The following is a 19,387-nucleotide window of genomic DNA, read 5'->3' as shown; positions in this document are numbered from 1 at the left end:
CCGTAATTTTTATAAAACTTGTGTGCCCCTCACTGTTCACGTCCTAGAGCGTCCCGTAGTTTAGGCCTTACGCACACCCCAGCATTCTTTTACATGCATAAAGTGCGGAACGAGATCTTCTTTACCTCCACGTTGAGCTTCCACGACAACATACTGTGTGAAATGATTCATAGATATTCGGTACAAGATTTCTCTGGTATTGTCATACCTCCTAGCTTAGGTGGTCATCTGTGTGCAACGTAAGTTTGTCGGGTTCCATATCGTACCGCCTGAGCAATTAGTTGATAACCATCGTCAACAGCAGAGGTGAAAATACCCCGCCCTGCGCTGTGCCCGTGCCCTCCGATTTTGAGGCATAATACAGCCCCGACTGCGAAGTAATCTTCCAGCAATTAAGCATCGAGCAGATCCATCTGGTAAGGGCTGGATGTACTTCAATGCACCTAAGACCCTCCATGATGGCCTGTTTAAAGCAATGATGCACAACCCCCGCAGAGCTTCGAAAACAAACGCATATTTTTTTTGTTGTGGTATGTGTTTACATGTACAATGCTTGAGCATAGAATTCACGTATGACTGCACAAGCTAAAACTGCTAGCTTTACTGAATCTCTCTCGCTGACACACGACATTTAGGTGAACGCCGAATAGTTTTCCGAACCTCTACGAACCTCTCGAGTGCACCAGTGGTTTAGAGACAGTATTGAAAGCCCCGGCAATGTCTAACAAGACCTAGGTAGTACTTCTTACATTCCAAGGCTTTCTTTATATTTTTAACCACACAATGCAGTGCCGCCTCTGCCCACTTGCCTTTGGTGTGTTCGTGATGTGTTTTGAAGAACAGTTTGTTATCCATGTTGGACTTTATATACACATATATCAGCCTCTCAAAGGTTTTGAGCATAAATATTGTTAAACTAATGGGTCTAGGTAGGTAGGTTGAACTGGCCGGACCATGAGGACCTCACATAGATTGATTGAGTCAGTAGTGTTACCAGAAGTTTGTTTTAACGACCAAGCTGAAAAACTCTATCAAAAACCAGGACCTATGTTATAAAATAACTCCGTCCTCTTGGCAAATACTAGAAGCTTCCTAGGACTTAAGCCACTTGCTGCTTATAGATCTAACAGCTATATCACTCCTAATAGCTGGAGTCTTAGCCTGGCAAGTGCAGGGCACGAGCACAGAACGTGCTCGATCGTTTCCTCCTCCAACCCGCACTTCCTACATCTACTATCACTGACCAAGCCTAATTTAAAGGCATGTGACGCCAGAAGGCAGTGTCCAGTCAGAATACCCGTCATGAGTCTATAGTCCTCTTTTTTTAATGACAGAAGCAACTGTGTTAGTCTAAGGTTGTAAGACCTACACATAATCTTCGACACTTTACAGCCCCGCGCTTGAACCCACGCCTTTCCCGCTTGGTCGATCATATGCACCTCTCGCCTTCGCCTAATCTCGCCCAATCTAATTGGGCCTCTACGGAGCAAGCTTCAAGGGATGCGCCCTTTTTAGCTAGTTCGTCCGCTTTTTCATTCCCATCTATTCCCATATGCCCTAGGACCCAATATAGATGTATGCTTCTCCCTGTCCCGATTCTCTCCAGAGACTGTTTACACTCTAACACGCATTTAGATGATATGCTATGCGAGATTATTGCCTTAATTGCTGCTTGACTGTCAATATAAAAGTTAACACGGTTGCAGCTTAAGCTATTCTCTTACAGGGTTTCTACTGCTTTGGTTACGGCTAATATTTCCGCTTGGAAAACGCTATAGTAATCCGGCAGCCTGTTGGATCTGCTTATTTCCGGATCAGCGCAGTATACCGCAGACCCTACTCCTTCCACTACTTTGGAACCATCGGTGTACACATGTATCGCCTCGTCCGCCATTTGCGCACCCTTGCACCAACCGTTCACCTCTATTGTGGCCTTAAGATCTCTCTCGAAGCGCAGATAGGGAATCATGTAGTCTGTTCTTGTGATTGATGACGCTATACTACTATGGCCATATGATCGGCGCTCAAGCTGCCCCGAAGCACCGAGCTTGGTTGCGGTCGTTAACGCTTTGTTCTTTGCTACCAGGTCTACAGGTGGGATGTGCAGCCGTCGGGGTTGTTTTCAGGGCTCCCGTAATGCTAAGCATCGATAGTCTGCATACCCCCTCTAATTTTTTGAGGTATGTTGTTTTTTGTGTGGCTTTCCACCAAGCAAGAACTCCATAGTATAGAATAGGGCTTACAATCGCTGTAAAACCCCAATGAGAGAGAGAGGATAGGCCCCACGTACACCCAAGCATTCTTCTACATGCATAGAGTGCCGTTGAGGCCTTCTTGACCCTCTCCTCCACATTGAGCTTCCATGACAGCTTACTGTCTAGGATGATTCCTAGATATTTTGTGCAAGGTTTCTCCTGTAAGGTCACCCCTCCTAACCTAGCCCCGGTCCAATTTGGGACCTTGTACCTCTTTGTAAATAAGACCATATCGGTCTTCTCCGCATTGACTTTCAACTCGACATTAGATGCCCAGGTATGAATATCTCGAAGCGCCTGATCCATCAAAGAACTAATCGTTGGAAGGCACTTTCCACTTATGACAATTGCAACGTCATCTGCGTAAGCCGTAATTTTTACGGGTCCCTAATCGAATTGCCTGAGCAGTTGGTTGATGACCAGCGTCCACAGCAGTGGTGATAGCACCCCTCCCTGCGGCGTGCCCCTGTCTACTGATTTCGTGGCCTCGTACAATCCCCATTGTGATGTAATCCAGGGATTTCTCTATGCTTATTACCACCCTATGCAATGCGGTGTCTACCGACTTGCCTTTGGTGTACGCATGCTGTGTTGTGGAGAGCAGCTTTTCATCCACGCTGGACTTTATGTACACATCTATCAGCCTCTCAAAGGTTTGGAGCAGAAATGATGCTAAGCAAATGGGTCTATAGTCTTTGGGATACACGTGACCGATCCTCCCCGCCTTTGGTAGAAAAGCTACACGAGCAGTTCTCCAAGAGTGAGGTACATGATTCAGTCTTATGCACCCATCGAATATTATTTTAAGCCATTCCACGACCGCCCTACTTGAGACTTGTAGCATGGCCGGGAATATACCATCTGGGCCCGGCGATTTAAACTTAGAAAATGTCTTCAATGCCCACTCGTTTTTGGTATCGGTCAACATGCCCGGCACTACTAGCTCCGTGATCGAAGTGGGAGTGATGTCTGCTGGCTCTTCTAAACCGTCTCCCGATGGGAAATGTGTATCGAGAAGCACCTCAAGGGATTCCTCACTATTACGTGACCATTCCCCGTTCTCTTTCTTTAGTAGTCCCTGGACTATGTTTCCCTTTGCTAGGACTTTTTTCAACAGTGCTGTTTCGCTGGAGCACTCTATGTCCGTACAGAAACTTTCCCATGAGTTTCTCTTCGCCCTGTACGGCGAACGGTCTTTACACTGAAAGAAATGGTGCTAGTAAAATCAACAAATCGGTTCTGTTGTTCTTGACTTAACGGAGATTCGGTGGAATTGATCGAATTATGGTTAATTCGACAGAGTTCTTTGTAAAACGAACAAATTAGTTTAGTCATTTCAACAGAAGAGAAATTGTCGCTCTTAAGTTAACAAAATTTAGTAAAATTGACAGATTCCTAATCAATCTAACTAATTTTCCTGTTAACACAACTGATTTTACAGGTCATTTCAACGGCGATCAACTGTCAATACATGAGAAAATTTCAAAAAGAAATAAAAAAATAGAAATAAAAAAATAAAAAATAAGAAAACCATCAAATCGAAAAAAACACACAAAATGGGAAACAACAAAAAACTAGTTTTTCAGTTATCAATACAAAACGAAAACCCCCTTTTTTGAATTTACTGTGCAAAAAATTATGAGATACCGGGATACATATTTATCGGGTACAATTTTGCAACTTCTCGTCCAAGCGAAATGCAAAATTGCACCCTCTTGTATCAAAAGTTTTGCTTAAACGAACAGGATTTTTCCAAAGTTAAGTAGTAACATTTTGTTCAAGTTTTTATGAATTTTCACTCACGCGAACGAATCTAATAAGATAATAAAAAACATCCTTTTTTAATGTTGATGTCTCCGAAAAAATAAAAGTTTGACTTGTTTTGGAATCGTTTCAACGAATCGTTTCGTGTTACGAAAATTAAACTTGCCGAATTACATGTAAAGTTACTCCAGTGGTGAATTAGGTGAATTACCTTCCTGCGATTTGATTCTTTACTTTTCTATAACTTACAAGTTCTCTTTTTAAAATGTTACGTCAAACATTTATACTACAAGTTTTGTTCGAAACAATCAAGTGTGGCAACTACATGCGAGAGAAGAAATTAAGAATGAGCTGAGCTGCAACTGGAAGAATTGAGAATCAGTTTTGTGACTACCATTTTCATTTCTATGTTCATATGTATGTATATGTAGCAAGTATGCGTATTTATGTATTCACATATTTACGTATTTATATGGCGGCCGCCATGGTGTGATGGTATCGTGCTCCGCCTACCACACCGAAGACCCTGGGTTCACACCCCGGGAAAGCAACATCAAAATATTAGAAACGAGCTTTTTCAATTAGAAGTGTTCGGCAAGCACTCCGAGTGTATTTCTGCCATGAAATGCTCTCAGTGAAAACTCATATGCCTTGCAGATGCCGTTCGGAGTCGGCATAAAACAAGTAGACCGCGTCCCTCCAATTTGTAAGAAAAAAAAAGGAGCACGACGCAAATTGGAAGAGAAGTTCGGCCTAAAATCTCTTCGGAGGTTATCGCGCCTTACATTTATTTATTTATATGGCAACATAGGTACTTTCATACAAAGCTGTCGCAACAACTTTTTTTGTTCATTTGACTACCAAAACGGTCAATTACGAATCAACGATTTGTGCGCAGTTGATTCAACATCTTGTTGCGATGGATACAAATTTACAGAAATTTCGGTTGAATTGACCCGTATTTCGGTTGATTTTACCAGTCTTTTTCTTTCAGTGTAGTCTTTGGGATACATGTGACAGATTTTCCCCACCTTTGATAGGAAAAGGACCAGTTCTTCATTATGCATATTGTTTTAAACCATTTCATGATCGCTCACTCGATATTTGAAGCATGGCATGGGTTAACTATACCATCCGGGCCCGGCGATTTAAACTTGGAAAAAGTCTTCCTTGACAATGAAGGATTTAGTTACCTGGCGCTTGCCTTCAACCTGTCCCTGTCCACTTTCGTCTTTCCTGAAAAATGGAAAAATTGCGATGGTGGTACCGCTACTAAAGCCTGGGCACAATCTAACGAAGGAGATTCATATCGTCCGATATCTCTCCCATCGCCAGTAGCTGCCCACATGAGAGATATGCGCGAAAGCTATATACAGTGGAGTCTGGGTATAGTGAACCCCCGGTATAATGAACACCTCGATATAGTGAACGCCTAAAAATTTACATTGAGTACTCTAAAGAGTGAACTATCGAAAACTCGAAATAGTGAACAAAGTTGTATACGCAACAGCAAGCATAAACTGTTAAAAAAAAAAAAACTTAAACAGAAATAAAGTCGGGTATTCCCCAAAATTGCTCATTTTATGTTTTTTACTGCAAAAGCTGCTCTCTTGTCGGGTGCAAAACGCTTCTGAGTGAATGTTCACTGTTTTATGTGTTTTTAAGTGTTTATGTGCTAATAAATTAAGTGTTATCATGCCTGTGAGGAAATTCCTTCCATTATAGCAAAAACTTGAAATTGCTCAAAAAATCGAGAATGGTGCTAGTGTTTCACCCTTAGCAAAAATTTATGGTGTGGCCAAATCAACAGTTTCGGGAATAAAAAAAATGCTCGTATTATTATATCCCACTAGGCAGTCGGAGCATCTAAGCGGGAGACTCTTATGGATACTAAAGAATCCTGTGATGACAGCCTGAAGCCATTAAAAGCTTCGATATAGCTTTCGCATGGGCTGAAGCTAACACCACTGACTATGCTGGCATGCTAGTACTAAAAAGTCTACGCGAAAAAGCGGTTGGAAAGTCAATTTCCGAACACAAAAAGCAAACATCTATTCGTAAATTCGTTCAATAATATGTATGTATTTTTCAAAATATTATTTTATACAAATAATCTGTTTTGTTTACATGAGCAAACATGAATTTAAAGCTAATAAACCAAATTAAAAAAAAAATTTCAAACTTAATATAGTGAACAACTTGGATACTGTGAACAGGCCTTGCAGAAATTAGTTCACTATATCCAGACTCCACTGTAAATTATTTTCGCTAAATTTGAAGTATTTCAGTGTAAAACATTTAAATATCGTAAATACAAGAGTGCCCCAATTGCCTACAGGGTTACCACCTGTTCCTATAAAGTGCTACGACTAACACTCGTTCTAAAAACATAGTTACATAGAAAACAAAAACAAAACAAACAAGTTGCGGTAACAAAACGGCAATGTTTAACATTGACAACGCAAACTTGTTTGCTGACCCTTGAAAAAGCAATATTTGACATTTGCGCTAGAAACAAATTTCGAACGCGAACAAAAATGGGGGACAAATGCGAATGCACACAAAAACACAAACAAATGTGCAAAAAGGTTAACAGAGGACAAATGTTGCATTAACAGCAATGTTAAAGAGGAGAAAGATATGACATACAGACAAATTTGTAATGAATGCAAAGCAATTCAATGCAGAAATTTGATATGTCATGAAAAAAAGCAACATGTTGACAACAACAACGACAACATTAACAACATACGACCTGCTTATCTGTGTCTCTTCATTGAAAATGCAGCAATTAATAGACGTTTATCTTAAGAAAACAAGGGGTTATGAAGGGTTTCCTTTTCAAATGCGTTCGAATTCGCCCGAAGAACACAAGAAGCAAATCTTAAGAAAACAATATAAATTTTCACGCTAGTATAATATTTATTTAAAATTAACGCAAAGCATATAATTGAAAAGCCGATCCAACAACGTGTAAACAATAAGTCGAGATATAGATGCTTCTTCTTATTCTGCAACACCGACACACCAACATGTGGCAGCAATAAAATTAGTGTTATATTTTTGTTATTGTTCTTTTTTTTTTTGCCTCTCAAAGATAACACTTGGTTTCCATAAACGCGTCAGAAACTTTTAAACAGCTGTGTGGGAGATAATTTATTCAACAGCTGTGATGCATGACTTCAACTGAAACTGCAATTATGGCATCATAAATACTTTAATTCTAAACATAGCATTGCATTGATGAATGCAATATTCGATTCCAAATAGTGGCGAACGATTAGATGCAGTGTAGATGATTGAATTCATATGGTACTAATAGCAAAGGCGGCGTTGATGCATTAACGATCACACTATGAGTGACACACAAGGGGTGAGACATAACATAATACAATAGTGAGTGAGCATAAATAAAAATTAGATGTGGGTAATTAACCCTAATGCAAGATATAGGAAGTTAGAATTAGCGATATGAAAGAGATTTGTATTTATATTTTTTAATTTTATTTTATTTAAATTTATTTTAGTTTTATTTTTTTTCATTTTCTTTTATTTTATTTAGTTCTGTTTAGTTTCTTAATTTTATTATTTTATATTTTATTTTATTTTACTTTATCTTATTTTTATTTATTTTTATTCATTAGTTTTTTATTTTTCATTTTGTTCTTTTTTATACTAATTATTTTATTTTTTATTATATTTTATTTTTTTTCTTTATTTTCTTTTATTTGATTTTATTTTATATTATTTCATTTTATTTTATTTATTTTTTTTATTTTACTTTGTTATTTTTTATTTCTTTTTATTTTACTTCATCTTATTTTTTGTTTCTTTTTATTTATTTTAAATTTTTTTAAATTTTATTTTATTTGATTATTTATATATATTTGATTATTTATATATATATATATATATATATATATATATATATTTTTTATATTTTATTTTTCTTTAGTTCAGCAGAGCTCACAGAGTATATTAACTTTGTTTGGATAACGGTTGGTTGTACAGGTATAAAGGAATCGAGATAGATATAGACTTCCATATATATAAATCATCAGTATCGAAAAAAAATTTGATTGAGCCATGTCCGTCCGTTAACACGATAACTTGAGTAAATTTTGAGGTATCTTGATGAAATTTGGTATGTAGGTTCCTGGGCACTCATCTCATATCGCTATTTAAACTGAACGATATCGGACTATAACCACGCCCACTTTTTCGATATCGAAAATTTCGAAAAATCGAAAAAGTGCGATAATTCATTACCAAAGACGGATAAAGCGATGAAACTTGGTAGGTGAGTTGACCTTATGAGGCAGAATAGAAAATTAGTAAAATCTTGGACAAAGGGTGTGGCCCCGCCCACTTTTAAAACAAGGTAATTTAGAAGTTTTGCATGCTGTAATTTGGCAAGCGTTGAAGATATCATGATGAAATTGGCAAGAACGTTACTCCTATTACTATATGTATGCTTAATAAAAATTAGCAAAATAGAAGAACAACCACGCCCACTTAAAAAAAATTTTTTTTAAAGTCAAATATAAAAAAAAGTTAATATCTTTACAGTATATAAGTAAATTATGTCAACATTCAACTCCAGTAATGATATGGTGCAACAAAATACAAAAATAAAAGAAAATTTTAAAATGGGCGTGGCTCCGCCCTATTTCATTTAATTTGTCTAGGATACTTTTAATGCCATAAGTCGAACAAAAATTTACCAATCCTTATGAAATTTGGTAGGGGCTTAGATTCTAGGACGATAACTGTTGAAATGGGCGAAATCGGTTGAAGCCAGGCCCAGTTTTTATACACAGTCGACCGTACGTCGTTCCGCTCGGCCGTTAGCACGATAACTTGAGCAAAAATCGATATATCTTTACTAAACTCAGTTCACGTAATTATCTGAGCTCACTTTGTATTGGTATAAAAAATGGCCGAAATCCGACTATGACCACGCCCACTTTTTCGATATCGAAAATTACGAAAAATGCCAAAATGCCATAATTCTATATCAAATACGAAAAAAGGGATGAATAATGGTAATTGGATTAGTTTATTGACGCAAAATATAACTTTAGAAAAAAACTTTGTAAAATGGATGTGACACCTACCATATTAAGTAGAAGAAAATAAAAACGTTCTGCAGGGCGAAATAAAAAACCCTTGAAACCTTGGCAGGAATACTGTTCGTGGTATTACATATATGTATAAATAAATTAGCGGTATCCAACAGATGATGTTCTGGGTCACCCTGGTCCACATTTTGGTCGATATCTCGAAACCTCTTTTAAGACCCTCATTAGCACCTTTCATTTCATATCCATACCGTACAAACATACTTTAGAGTCACCCCTGGTCCACCTTTATGGCGATATCTCGAAAAGGCGACACCTATAGGACTCAGGGCGACTCCCTTTTAAAATGCTCATTAACACCTTTCGTTTGATACCCATATTGTAAAAACGCATTCTAGAGTCACCCCTGGTCCACCTTTATGGCGATATCTCGAAAAGGCGACCACCAATACAACTACCACTACTCCCTTTTAAAACCCTCATTAATACCTTCAATTTGATACCCATATCGTACAAATACATTCTAGAGTCACCCCTGGTCCACCTTTATGGCGATATCTCGAAAAGGCGACCACCTATAGAACGAAGGCCCACTCCCTTTTAAAAAGACTCTTTAACACCTTTCATTTGATACCCATATCGTACAAACACATTCTAGAGTCACCCCTGGTCCACCTTTATAGCGATATCTCGAAAAAGCGTCCACCTGTAGAACGAAAGCACACTCCCTTTTAAAAAGACTCATTAACACCTTTCATTTGATACCCATATCGTACAAACACATTCTTGAGTCACCCCTGGTCCACCTTTATAGCGACATCTCGAAAAGGCGTCCACCTATAGAACTAAGGCCCACTCCCTTTTAAAATACTCATTAACACCTTTCGTTTGATACCCATATTGTAAAAACGCATTCTAGTCACCCCTGGTCCACCTTTATGGCGATATCTCGAAAAGGCGACCACCTATACAACTACCACCACTCCCTTTTAAAACCCCATTAATACCTTCAATTTGATACCCATATCGTACAAACACATTCTAGAGTCACCCCTGGTGGATCCTTTATGGCGATATCCCTAATGGCGTCCACCTATAGAAGAACTATGGCCCACTGCCTCTTAAAATACTCATTAACACCTTTCGTTTGATACCCATATTGTAAAAACGCATTCTAGAGTCACCCCTAGGCCACCTTTATGGCGATATCTCGAAAAGGCGTCCACCTGTAGAACTAAGGCCCACTCCCTTTCAAAATACTCATTAACACCTTTCATTTGATACCCATATCGTATAAACAAATTCTAGAGTCAACCCTGGTGGATCCTTTATGGCGATATCCCTAATGGCGTCCACCTATAGAAGAACTATGGCCCACTGCCTCTTAAAATACTCTTTAATACCTTCTATTTGATACACATGTCATACAAACACATTCCAGGGTTTCCCTCGGTTAATTTTCCTAAATGGTTATTTTCCCTTATGTTGTCTCCATAGCTCTCAGCTGAGTATGTAATGTTCGTTTACACCCGAACTTAACCTTCCTTACTTGTTTTTTTTCAGTTTTGCGCCAATGCTGACGCTTCGAAATAATCCACTAAAATATTTTTGAACGAAATACGCTTATGATTTATGTGTTTGCTAAGTCTACAAAATATTAAACATACAATCGGCTAAATTCACAATATATGAAGGTAATTATGTACAGAGACGAACAGAAAAATAGCAGTGGCAATTTTTTATCAAAGTACGTCAATTCAATGCGATGCCGACGCAAGGCACGCGGTTTGGGGGAGCAGCGAGATAAACGAACGGGGTGAGTCTCTGTTTGAATTTATATTAGCTAACAACCTTTACGTATGTAACAAGGGCAGCTCTCCCACCTTTAGTTTTCCGAGTACGGCGAACTACCCGGGGTGGGAGGAAGTCCTTGATATAACACTAACATCTGACGCCCGGGAGCTTACGGTAAGAAACTGGAAGGTGTCGAAAAAACTTTCCCTGTCGAATCACCGGTTGATCCTTTTCAACATAGACTGGGGAAAAGAAATAAGTCAGCCGCACAGAAACCCTAAACGGACGTCCTGGAGCCTATTTGACAAGATAGTCAGCGATAGACTCCATAGAAGTAGGACGCCTATACAACTACAGACAGTCTTGACGACCGAGTTCGGTCTCTGGAGAAAAGTTTTCAGGTGGCCTTTAAAGTTGCCTGTCCAATTTCGAGGAGCAAAAAGACCTTCCCACCGTGGTGGGACAAAAATCTCAGCGACCTGAGGTCAAAGCTGAGGAGGGTCTTCAACGACTGTCACTTCAGGAACGATTTCCGGATTTGACGGAGTATAAGAAAGCCATATGGACAGCAAAATCAAGCTCCTGGCGAGAACACTGCAAGTCGATTGAGTCCACGAAGGACTCAGCCAGGCTGGGAAAGATTCTTGCCAAGAGTCATTCAAACAAGACATTTGTCAAGCGCGTCGATGGAACATGGGCAGGTTCGGCGGCTGAGACTCTAAACATCCTTGTAGATGCTCACTTCCCGGATGGATCGGGGGAGGGAGTACGCGATACAAAGACGGCACATCAGGAAGTACCTGTTGGCCTCATAAACAACCTTTTAGCGGAGAAGAAAATTGCCTGGGCAATAGATATCAATAGATAGCTTCTATCCATATAAATCACCGGGCGTCGATGGTATTCTACCTATTATGCTGCGAAGACACAGAAATCTTTGGTTAAGGAACTAAAGGAGATCTTCGAGGCATGCATTCGTCGCAACCACATTCCGGACTCATGGACGAAAACAAGGGTGGTTTTCATCCCTAAGGCCGGCAAAAGGGGGCATGAAGTAGCCAAAGACTTTCGGCCAATAAGACTCACGTCCTTTGTTCTGAAAACGTTCGAAAGGCTACTAGATTTACATATACGGGAGCTTCTAGGCGAGGCTCCACTTTCCACGGCACAGCACGCGCACCTGAGAGGGAAATCCACAGAAACCGCGCTACATGAGGTAGTTCGGACGGTGGAAAAATCCCTTCATCACAAGCAGTTTACTCTGGCTGCGTTTGTTGATGTGGAAGGCGCGTTTAACTATGTAAGAGCTGAAGCGATTGTGGCTGCCCTCGGTAGGGCAGGGGTTGAAGAACCACTACGGCTTTGGATTTCAACCCTACTTCGCAACCGCGAAATAACAGCAGAGCTAGGCGGAGCTAGTGTTGGCAAGCAGGTATGCAGAGACACACCACAGGGTAGGGTGATTTCATCTCTGCTTTGGTTGATCACCATAAATGAAATCATAGGAAAACTTAGCGCATGGGGGGTTAAGATCGTGGCGTATGCCGACGACGTGGCGATCTTGGTCTCTGGTCCTTTCCCCTCCGTAATGAGCGAAATCATGGAAAGGGCCTTGGCTAAACTCAGCAGGTGGGCACAGGGATGTGGCCTTAAACGGCCAGCAACTAACCCTGTCATCGAGTACCAAGTATCTGGGACTAACAATTGACTGCAAGTTGAATTGGAAAGTATGCATCGAAGAGCGGGTACGGAAGGCCTGCATCGCCTTCTATGCCTGCAAATCAATGTTTGGTAAGAAATGGGGACTCAAGCCAAGCATGGTACTTTGGATGTACGAGGCGGTGGTGCGACGGGTGCTTACCTATGGTTCCATAGTCTGGTGGGAAGCTCCAAGTAAGAATTACAATCTCACGAGCCTGCAAAAAGTCCAGCGCACTGCGTGTGTTAGTGCCATAGGGGCCGGACGCACTTGCCCTACAGCTGCTTTAGACCCCATTTTGCATCTGCTTCCGATCGAATTGCATATACTTTGTACATCGTCACAAACCGCACTGAGACTCAGGGAGTCTGGGTGTTGGGAGGATACTCAGAAAGGGCATAGTAGTATCCTAAATAAACTTCCGGATGGTACATGTAGTACCGAAACAGATTACTACCCTCGCAAACTGGAGTTTGAGTACGGTTGTAATACCGCCATTCCACGCAGGAACGAGTGGAAGAGAAACCCGGGCATAAGGGTCGACGACATCCAAATCTACACTGACGGCTCCAAGATGGAATCGGGAGTGGGGGCCGGAGTCTTCTCTGAGTCCCTAGATTTGTCTGCATCATTCAGACTCCCATCGCACTGCAGCGTGTTTCAAGCAGAAATTCTCGCGATTTGGCAAGCCTGCAAATCACTGGAGGGCTTGAATGTAGCTGGTAAAGTTTGCATCCTGTCAGATAGCCAAGCAGCGATAAAAGCGCTTTCCTCCCACACATTAACTCAAAATTAGTGTGGGCTTGTAAGCGACTCATATCCCAGTTATCCACCAATCTAGAACTACGCGTTATCTGGGTCCCGGTCATAGGGGGATAGAGAGTAACGAGAAGGCCGACGAGCTAGCACGCAGGGGCTCATCGGAGATCAACGAGGAAATAAACAGTGTCGAAATAGGCATACCCTTATGAGTAGCCAAAGGGAATATCCAAAGATTCTACTTGAAGAAAGCATAAACAAAGTGGAATAACATAACCACCTGTGCAATATCAAAATCCATTTGGTCAAGCTATGATGGAAAGAGGACGAGAAGTCTTCTGAACAAATCCAGGGCTAACACACGCAAACTGGTAGCAGTCTGCACCGGTCATTGGGCAGTAGGTACGCATGCGGAAAAGATGGGCATTGCGTATAACGAATGCTGCAGAAGCTGCAAAGATCCAAATGCCAGGGAGACAGTAGAACACTTTAAGTGTAAATGCCCGGCTCTAGCTAGAGCCCGGCTAAGGTTCCTTGGAACCCCGTTTCTAGAAGACCTCAGAGGGTTATCTGTGATAGCAATCTCGAATATTCTTAATTTTATCAACAAATCTGGCTGGTTGTAATACATTGACCGTAACATTCCGTAGGTTTTTAGACGAGTTACATGGCATCAAAACGGCTTTAAATAGCTACTTGGGCGACCAGGGTCGCAGCCATTTCATCTACCTACCTACGTCAATTAAAATCTTCTTTTTATACTCAGTTGAGCAGAGCTCACAGATTATATTAACTTTGATTGGATAACGGTTGGTTGTACAGGTATAAACGAATCGAGATAGATATAGACTTCCATATATCAAAATCATCAGTATCGAAAAAAAATTTGATTAAGCCATGTCCGTCCGTCCGTCCGTCTGTCCGTTAACACAATAACTTGAGTAAATTTTGAGATATCTTGACGAAATTTGGTATGTAGGTTCCTGGGCGCTCATCTCAGATCGCTATTTAAAATGAACGATATCGGACTATAACCACGCCCACTTTTGCGATATCGAAAATTTCGAAATATCGAAAAATTTCGATAATTCATTACCAAAGAGGGATAAAGCGATGAAACTTGGTAGGTGGGTTGAACTTATGACGAACAATAGAAAATAAGTAAAATTTTGGACAATGGGCGTGGCACCGCCCACTTTTAAAAGAAGGTAATTTAGAAGTTTTGCAAGCTGTAATTTGGCAGTCGTTGAAGATATCATGATGAAATTTGGCAGGAACGTTACTCCTATTACTATATGTATGCTTAATAAAAATTAGAAAAATCGGAGAACGACCACGCCCACTTTTAAAAAAAATTTTTTTTAAGTGAAATTTTTACAAAAAATTTAATATCTTTACAGTATATAAGTAAGTTATGTCAACATTCAACTCCAGTAATGATATGGTGCAACAAAATACAAAAATTTAAGAAAATTTCAAAATGGGTGTGGCCCCGCCCTTTTTCATTTGATTTGTCGAGGATACATTTAATGCCATAAGTCGAACAAAAATTTACCAATCCTTGTGAAATTTGGTCGCGGCTTAGACTCTAGGACGATAACTGTTTTCTGTGAAGGGCGAAATCGGTTGAAGCCACGCCCAGTTTTTAAACACAGTCGACCGTCTGTCCTTCCGCTCGGCCATTAACACGATAACTTCAGCAAAAATCGATATATCTTTACTAAACTCAGTTCACATAATTATCTGAAGTTACTTTCTATTGGTATAAAAAATGGCCGAAATCTGACTATGACCACGCCCACTTATTCGATATCGAAAATTACGAAAAATGAAAAAAGTGCCATAATTCTATACCAAATACGAAAAAAGGGTTGAAACATGGTAATTGGATTGGTTTATTGACGGAAAATATAACTTTAGAAAAAAACTTTGTAAAATAGGTGTGACACCTACCATATTAAGTAGAAGAAAATGAAAAAGTTCTGCAGGGCGAAATCAAAAGCCCTTGGAATCATGGCAGGAATACTGTTCGTGGTATTACATATATAAATAAATTAGCGGTACCCGACAGATGATGTTCTGGGTCACCCTGGTCCACCTTTTGGACGATATCTCGAAAACGCCTTCACATATACAACTACCACCACTCCCTTTTAAAATTCTTATTAATACCTTTAATTTGACATCCATATTGTACAAACACATTATAGAGTCACCCCTGGTCCACCTTTATGGCGATATCTCGAAAAGGCGTCCACCCATAGAACTAAGGCCCGCCCACTTTTAAAATACTCATTAAACCCTTTCATTTGATACCCATATCGTACAAATTAATTCTAGAGTCACCCCTGGTCCACCTTTATGGCAATATCTCGAAAAGGCGTCCACCCATAGAACTAAGGCCCACTCCGTTTTAAAATACTCATTAACACCTTTTATTTGGTACCCATATCGTACAAACTAATTCTAGAGTCATCCCTGGTCCACCTTTATAACGATATCCCGAAAAGGCGTCCACCTATAGAACTAAGGCGCACTTCCCTTTTAAAATACTCTTTAACACCTTTCATTTGATACCCATATCGTACAAACAAATTCTAGAGTCACCCATGGTCCATTTATATACCTACACCATTATTTTTTCTATTACTTACTTTTAGCTTTTCCAATAGTAGGATCTTGTAATTAGGCTAAAAATCATATGTAGGTTTTAAAAAAATTATAACTTAATTTCTATATTTAGCAGTCACCCCACTGCACTAATGTTTCAATATTTTTGATAGATATGACATTTGTCACTATGTTAAGCTTAACATAAAAAATGTCTTACCTTTTTCTTATATCTACACGGTCTCATACACATATTATGCATTCGTTAATTTATACTTCATAATCTTAAACTTTTTTATTTTTATTTTGCTATTGTAACTTTGCTACATATGTAAATAGATAGGTATAAGAAAAATGCTCAATAAAAATGAAATGAAAATGAAATCCTCTTTAATACCTTCCATTTAATACCCATGTCATGCAAACACATTCCAGGGTTACCCTAGGTTAATTTTCCTACATGGTGATTTTCCCTTATTTTGTCTCCATAGCTCTCAACTCAGTATGTAATGTTCGGTTACACCCGAACTTAGCCTTCCTTACTTGTTTTATTTTGCAGTTTTTAATTTTAAAACTTAAACTACGCAAACCAGTCGCAAAAGTTTGAGAAAAATTTTAAGCAAAGTTTAAACTTTTTATTTTATGTTCTTTGAATTTGTGTGAGAATGCAGTTTTGTAGGCCAATCAAGTTCTTGGTCTCTCAAAATTCGCATTGATTTAAAATTAAAAATTTTTCACGCTTTTGTATGGACGAAAATCTGAAACACCTTTTGAAAAAAAATTTTTTTTTTATCAATGCGAATTTTGAGACAAATATTAGTTGTACTTTGTGAGATTAAAATTGATTGCGCTACAAAACTGCATACTCGAAAAAATTCAGACATCTCCAAATAAAAAGTTTGTTTAATAATTTGGGAAAACAACGTGACATCAGGACGGACAAGGCGACAGCTGTTTCGATTATACCTTGTAAATCTCTTCAAAGCCTGTTCTCATACATTAAAAAAAAAAAAAGCAATACGGGCAATCCCCGATTAAATCATACAAAAAGTTTGTTATTTTCATAAAATTGTCGCGGATTTTAGTATTAGCTTCAGTTACAAAATTTATAGAAGTTTTTTCGTAAAATGTCTAAAATATAAACGGAGAATTTAAATAAAGTAATTTGATAAAACTTGCCACTGCTATTTTTCTATGCGCTACTGTATGTACAGTATGTCTATGTATGAATATAAAGCTACTTACACAATATTAGCGTACTGATGAGCCAAAAAATATACACCAACAGGCGCCACACAGCTGACGTAAATATATCCAAGAAAGTCGTTTTAAAACGTTTAAAAAAGATAATAGGAATTACGCAAAATCACAAAAGATTTGCGAAGAAAGGTTTCGTTCTAAAATTTTGTCAAAATAATTTACTTTTAAAGCGTTTTTACGCGTTTTTCGTTTTACTCGTATTATATTTCCGGTATAAAATGGGCGAAATTTTTCACTTGCTTTTGTTTCAATTTTTCATTGAATGAAAATGTGTAACACGACGTTAAAATTTCCTTTTCTTTCACTTTTTCTTCTTTTTTTTACTTAGCGGTGCGAGGGCGCTTTTGACGAGTTGTCACAGTAACCGCGACGACCGAGTTGATAAACAAAAACGCGCGCGTGTATTTACAAGTGATTTTCGTTTTTTTTTTTCCTGTAGTATAGAATTGAAAAGTAAGTTGAAGTAGAATATGTGTTGCACCTCTGTAGTTTGTACAAACGGTTTATTGATTATTTTTACAGCGGTTTTGGCTTTCTTTATTTATTCAGTAAACGAGTGAGTGTACAGTGGGACTTTCGAAGTGGTGACAGTTTTGCCGGCCATTGCATGCCAAATGCAGCGCGTGCTCCAGCTAGTAATGCAAAGTATTCTCGCATATATTGAAGCTTTAGCTTGTCAGCAATCCAATTAGTAGCTTTCAAAACACAAATAGTATGATTCCAGGCGGTTTTAAGTTACATTCGTAGGTTGGTGTGTAACAGCCTTCCGAACATGGAAAAACTTTGAAAACACGCGCAGATATATTTTTTTTTTAAATGCCGTTCAAATTTTTTGTAAACTTGATTGTATATTTACGTGGCATATTATGAGTTAAACAGTTTTTTATTTATTTTTTCAAAACCGTTTTTGTTAAAATTGCGCTACACCTTCGCATTACTCATAGTCATGTACGCCAATCAGCGCAGTTCGCATATTAGCTTTATGTGTAAATTAGATTCAAAATTACACAGGTGTTCGATTATGTTTTTTCAGCATTACTACAATGGCACTTTATTTATAATTATAAATTTTTAAAAATTATATACATAAATATTTAACAAGGTTGCTCATACGCAACGGTGGTCATTTCACAAAGTTTGTATTAAATAACTTCTTTTCTCTTTAATATGAGTACAAATCTCTCCCAAACACCAAATTATAGCATAATAGCTTCTATGCAATGGCACACAGCAACAAATATTTTCCAAAAACCTTTAAAGAATCTACTAAAACCGCGCAATAATCACACGCGCCCCAATATAGTAAAACCGCAAAAAAAAGGCAGACAGAAAGAGAATTTGTTTCTTTTAGAACGAACGTGAAATAAAAACGTACAATTTCAGAACGCGCACAACGTCAAACTGATTTTATGAAAAGTGCACAAGGCATCTGTACTGGCAGACGTTATTTACAGCGGCGGCTTGTGGCTGCAGTAGACAACGCAAAATGCTGTTAATTTTTTTTGCTTTAATTTGCTGTACTACGAAGAAATGGCGTGAATGTGTTTGGACATTAGGGTGGCGCTTATTTTCCAAAGCGTTCCGATCCTCGATCTTACAGCCCAGAAATACTGGAATGGTTATAAAACTTGTATCTGCAAATTTTAAGGCCAATCAAAAAGATTTAAAGGTTGCGTAAGGCCGAATTTTTATATTTCTTTGGTTGCGGACGCCATACACCATGGTGGTAGCGTCCTCCGCCTAAAACACCGAAAATCACGGGCAAAGCAACACCAAAATTTAAAAACAAGTTTTTTTCAATTAGGACAAAGTTTTTCTAAGCGGGCGGCAGTGATTAAACAAACATCCCGAGTGTATTTCTGCTGTGAAAAGCATCTCCCTTGCAGATGCCGTTCTAAGTCGGCGTAAAACACATTGGTCTCGTCCCTCCAATTTGTAGGAATAACAAAGAAGGTGTCTAAGTTCGGGTGTAACCAAACATTATATACTCAAGGTGAGCTGCCCGTTTAAAAAAAAAAGGACGTGTGACACTCGGGGACTGCCGCGGTAAAGCTATTGCATATTATCAACTTATGCAATTATAATATTTACGCAACATTTTGGTTTCTTTGATATTAATTCAAGTTTTGTCTTTGATATTAATTCAAGTTAACCTTTTTAAGCGT

At 38.9% G+C, this 19,387-nt stretch overlaps 1 protein-coding gene across 1 annotated transcript in view; it reads right to left on the bottom strand.

The window, feature by feature from the left end:
* The window catches only part of LOC137251883 (uro-adherence factor A-like), a 323,071-nt gene extending 304,483 nt beyond the window's left edge, over positions 1 to 18,588 (bottom strand). Inside the window, exon 1 of the mRNA XM_067786832.1 lies at positions 17,208 to 18,588. The gene's annotated coding sequence lies outside the window, so the exon portion shown is untranslated. The remainder of the gene's footprint in view (positions 1 to 17,207) is intronic.
* Positions 18,589 to 19,387: the final 799 nt, after the last annotated feature.

This window comes from Eurosta solidaginis, chromosome 5 (genome assembly GCF_040869045.1).
Source record: "Eurosta solidaginis isolate ZX-2024a chromosome 5, ASM4086904v1, whole genome shotgun sequence".
Taxonomy (NCBI): Eukaryota; Metazoa; Arthropoda; class Insecta; order Diptera; family Tephritidae; genus Eurosta; species Eurosta solidaginis.
The sequence above is the reverse complement of the archived record's forward strand: the minus strand, read 5'-3'. Positions and strand labels throughout refer to the sequence as shown.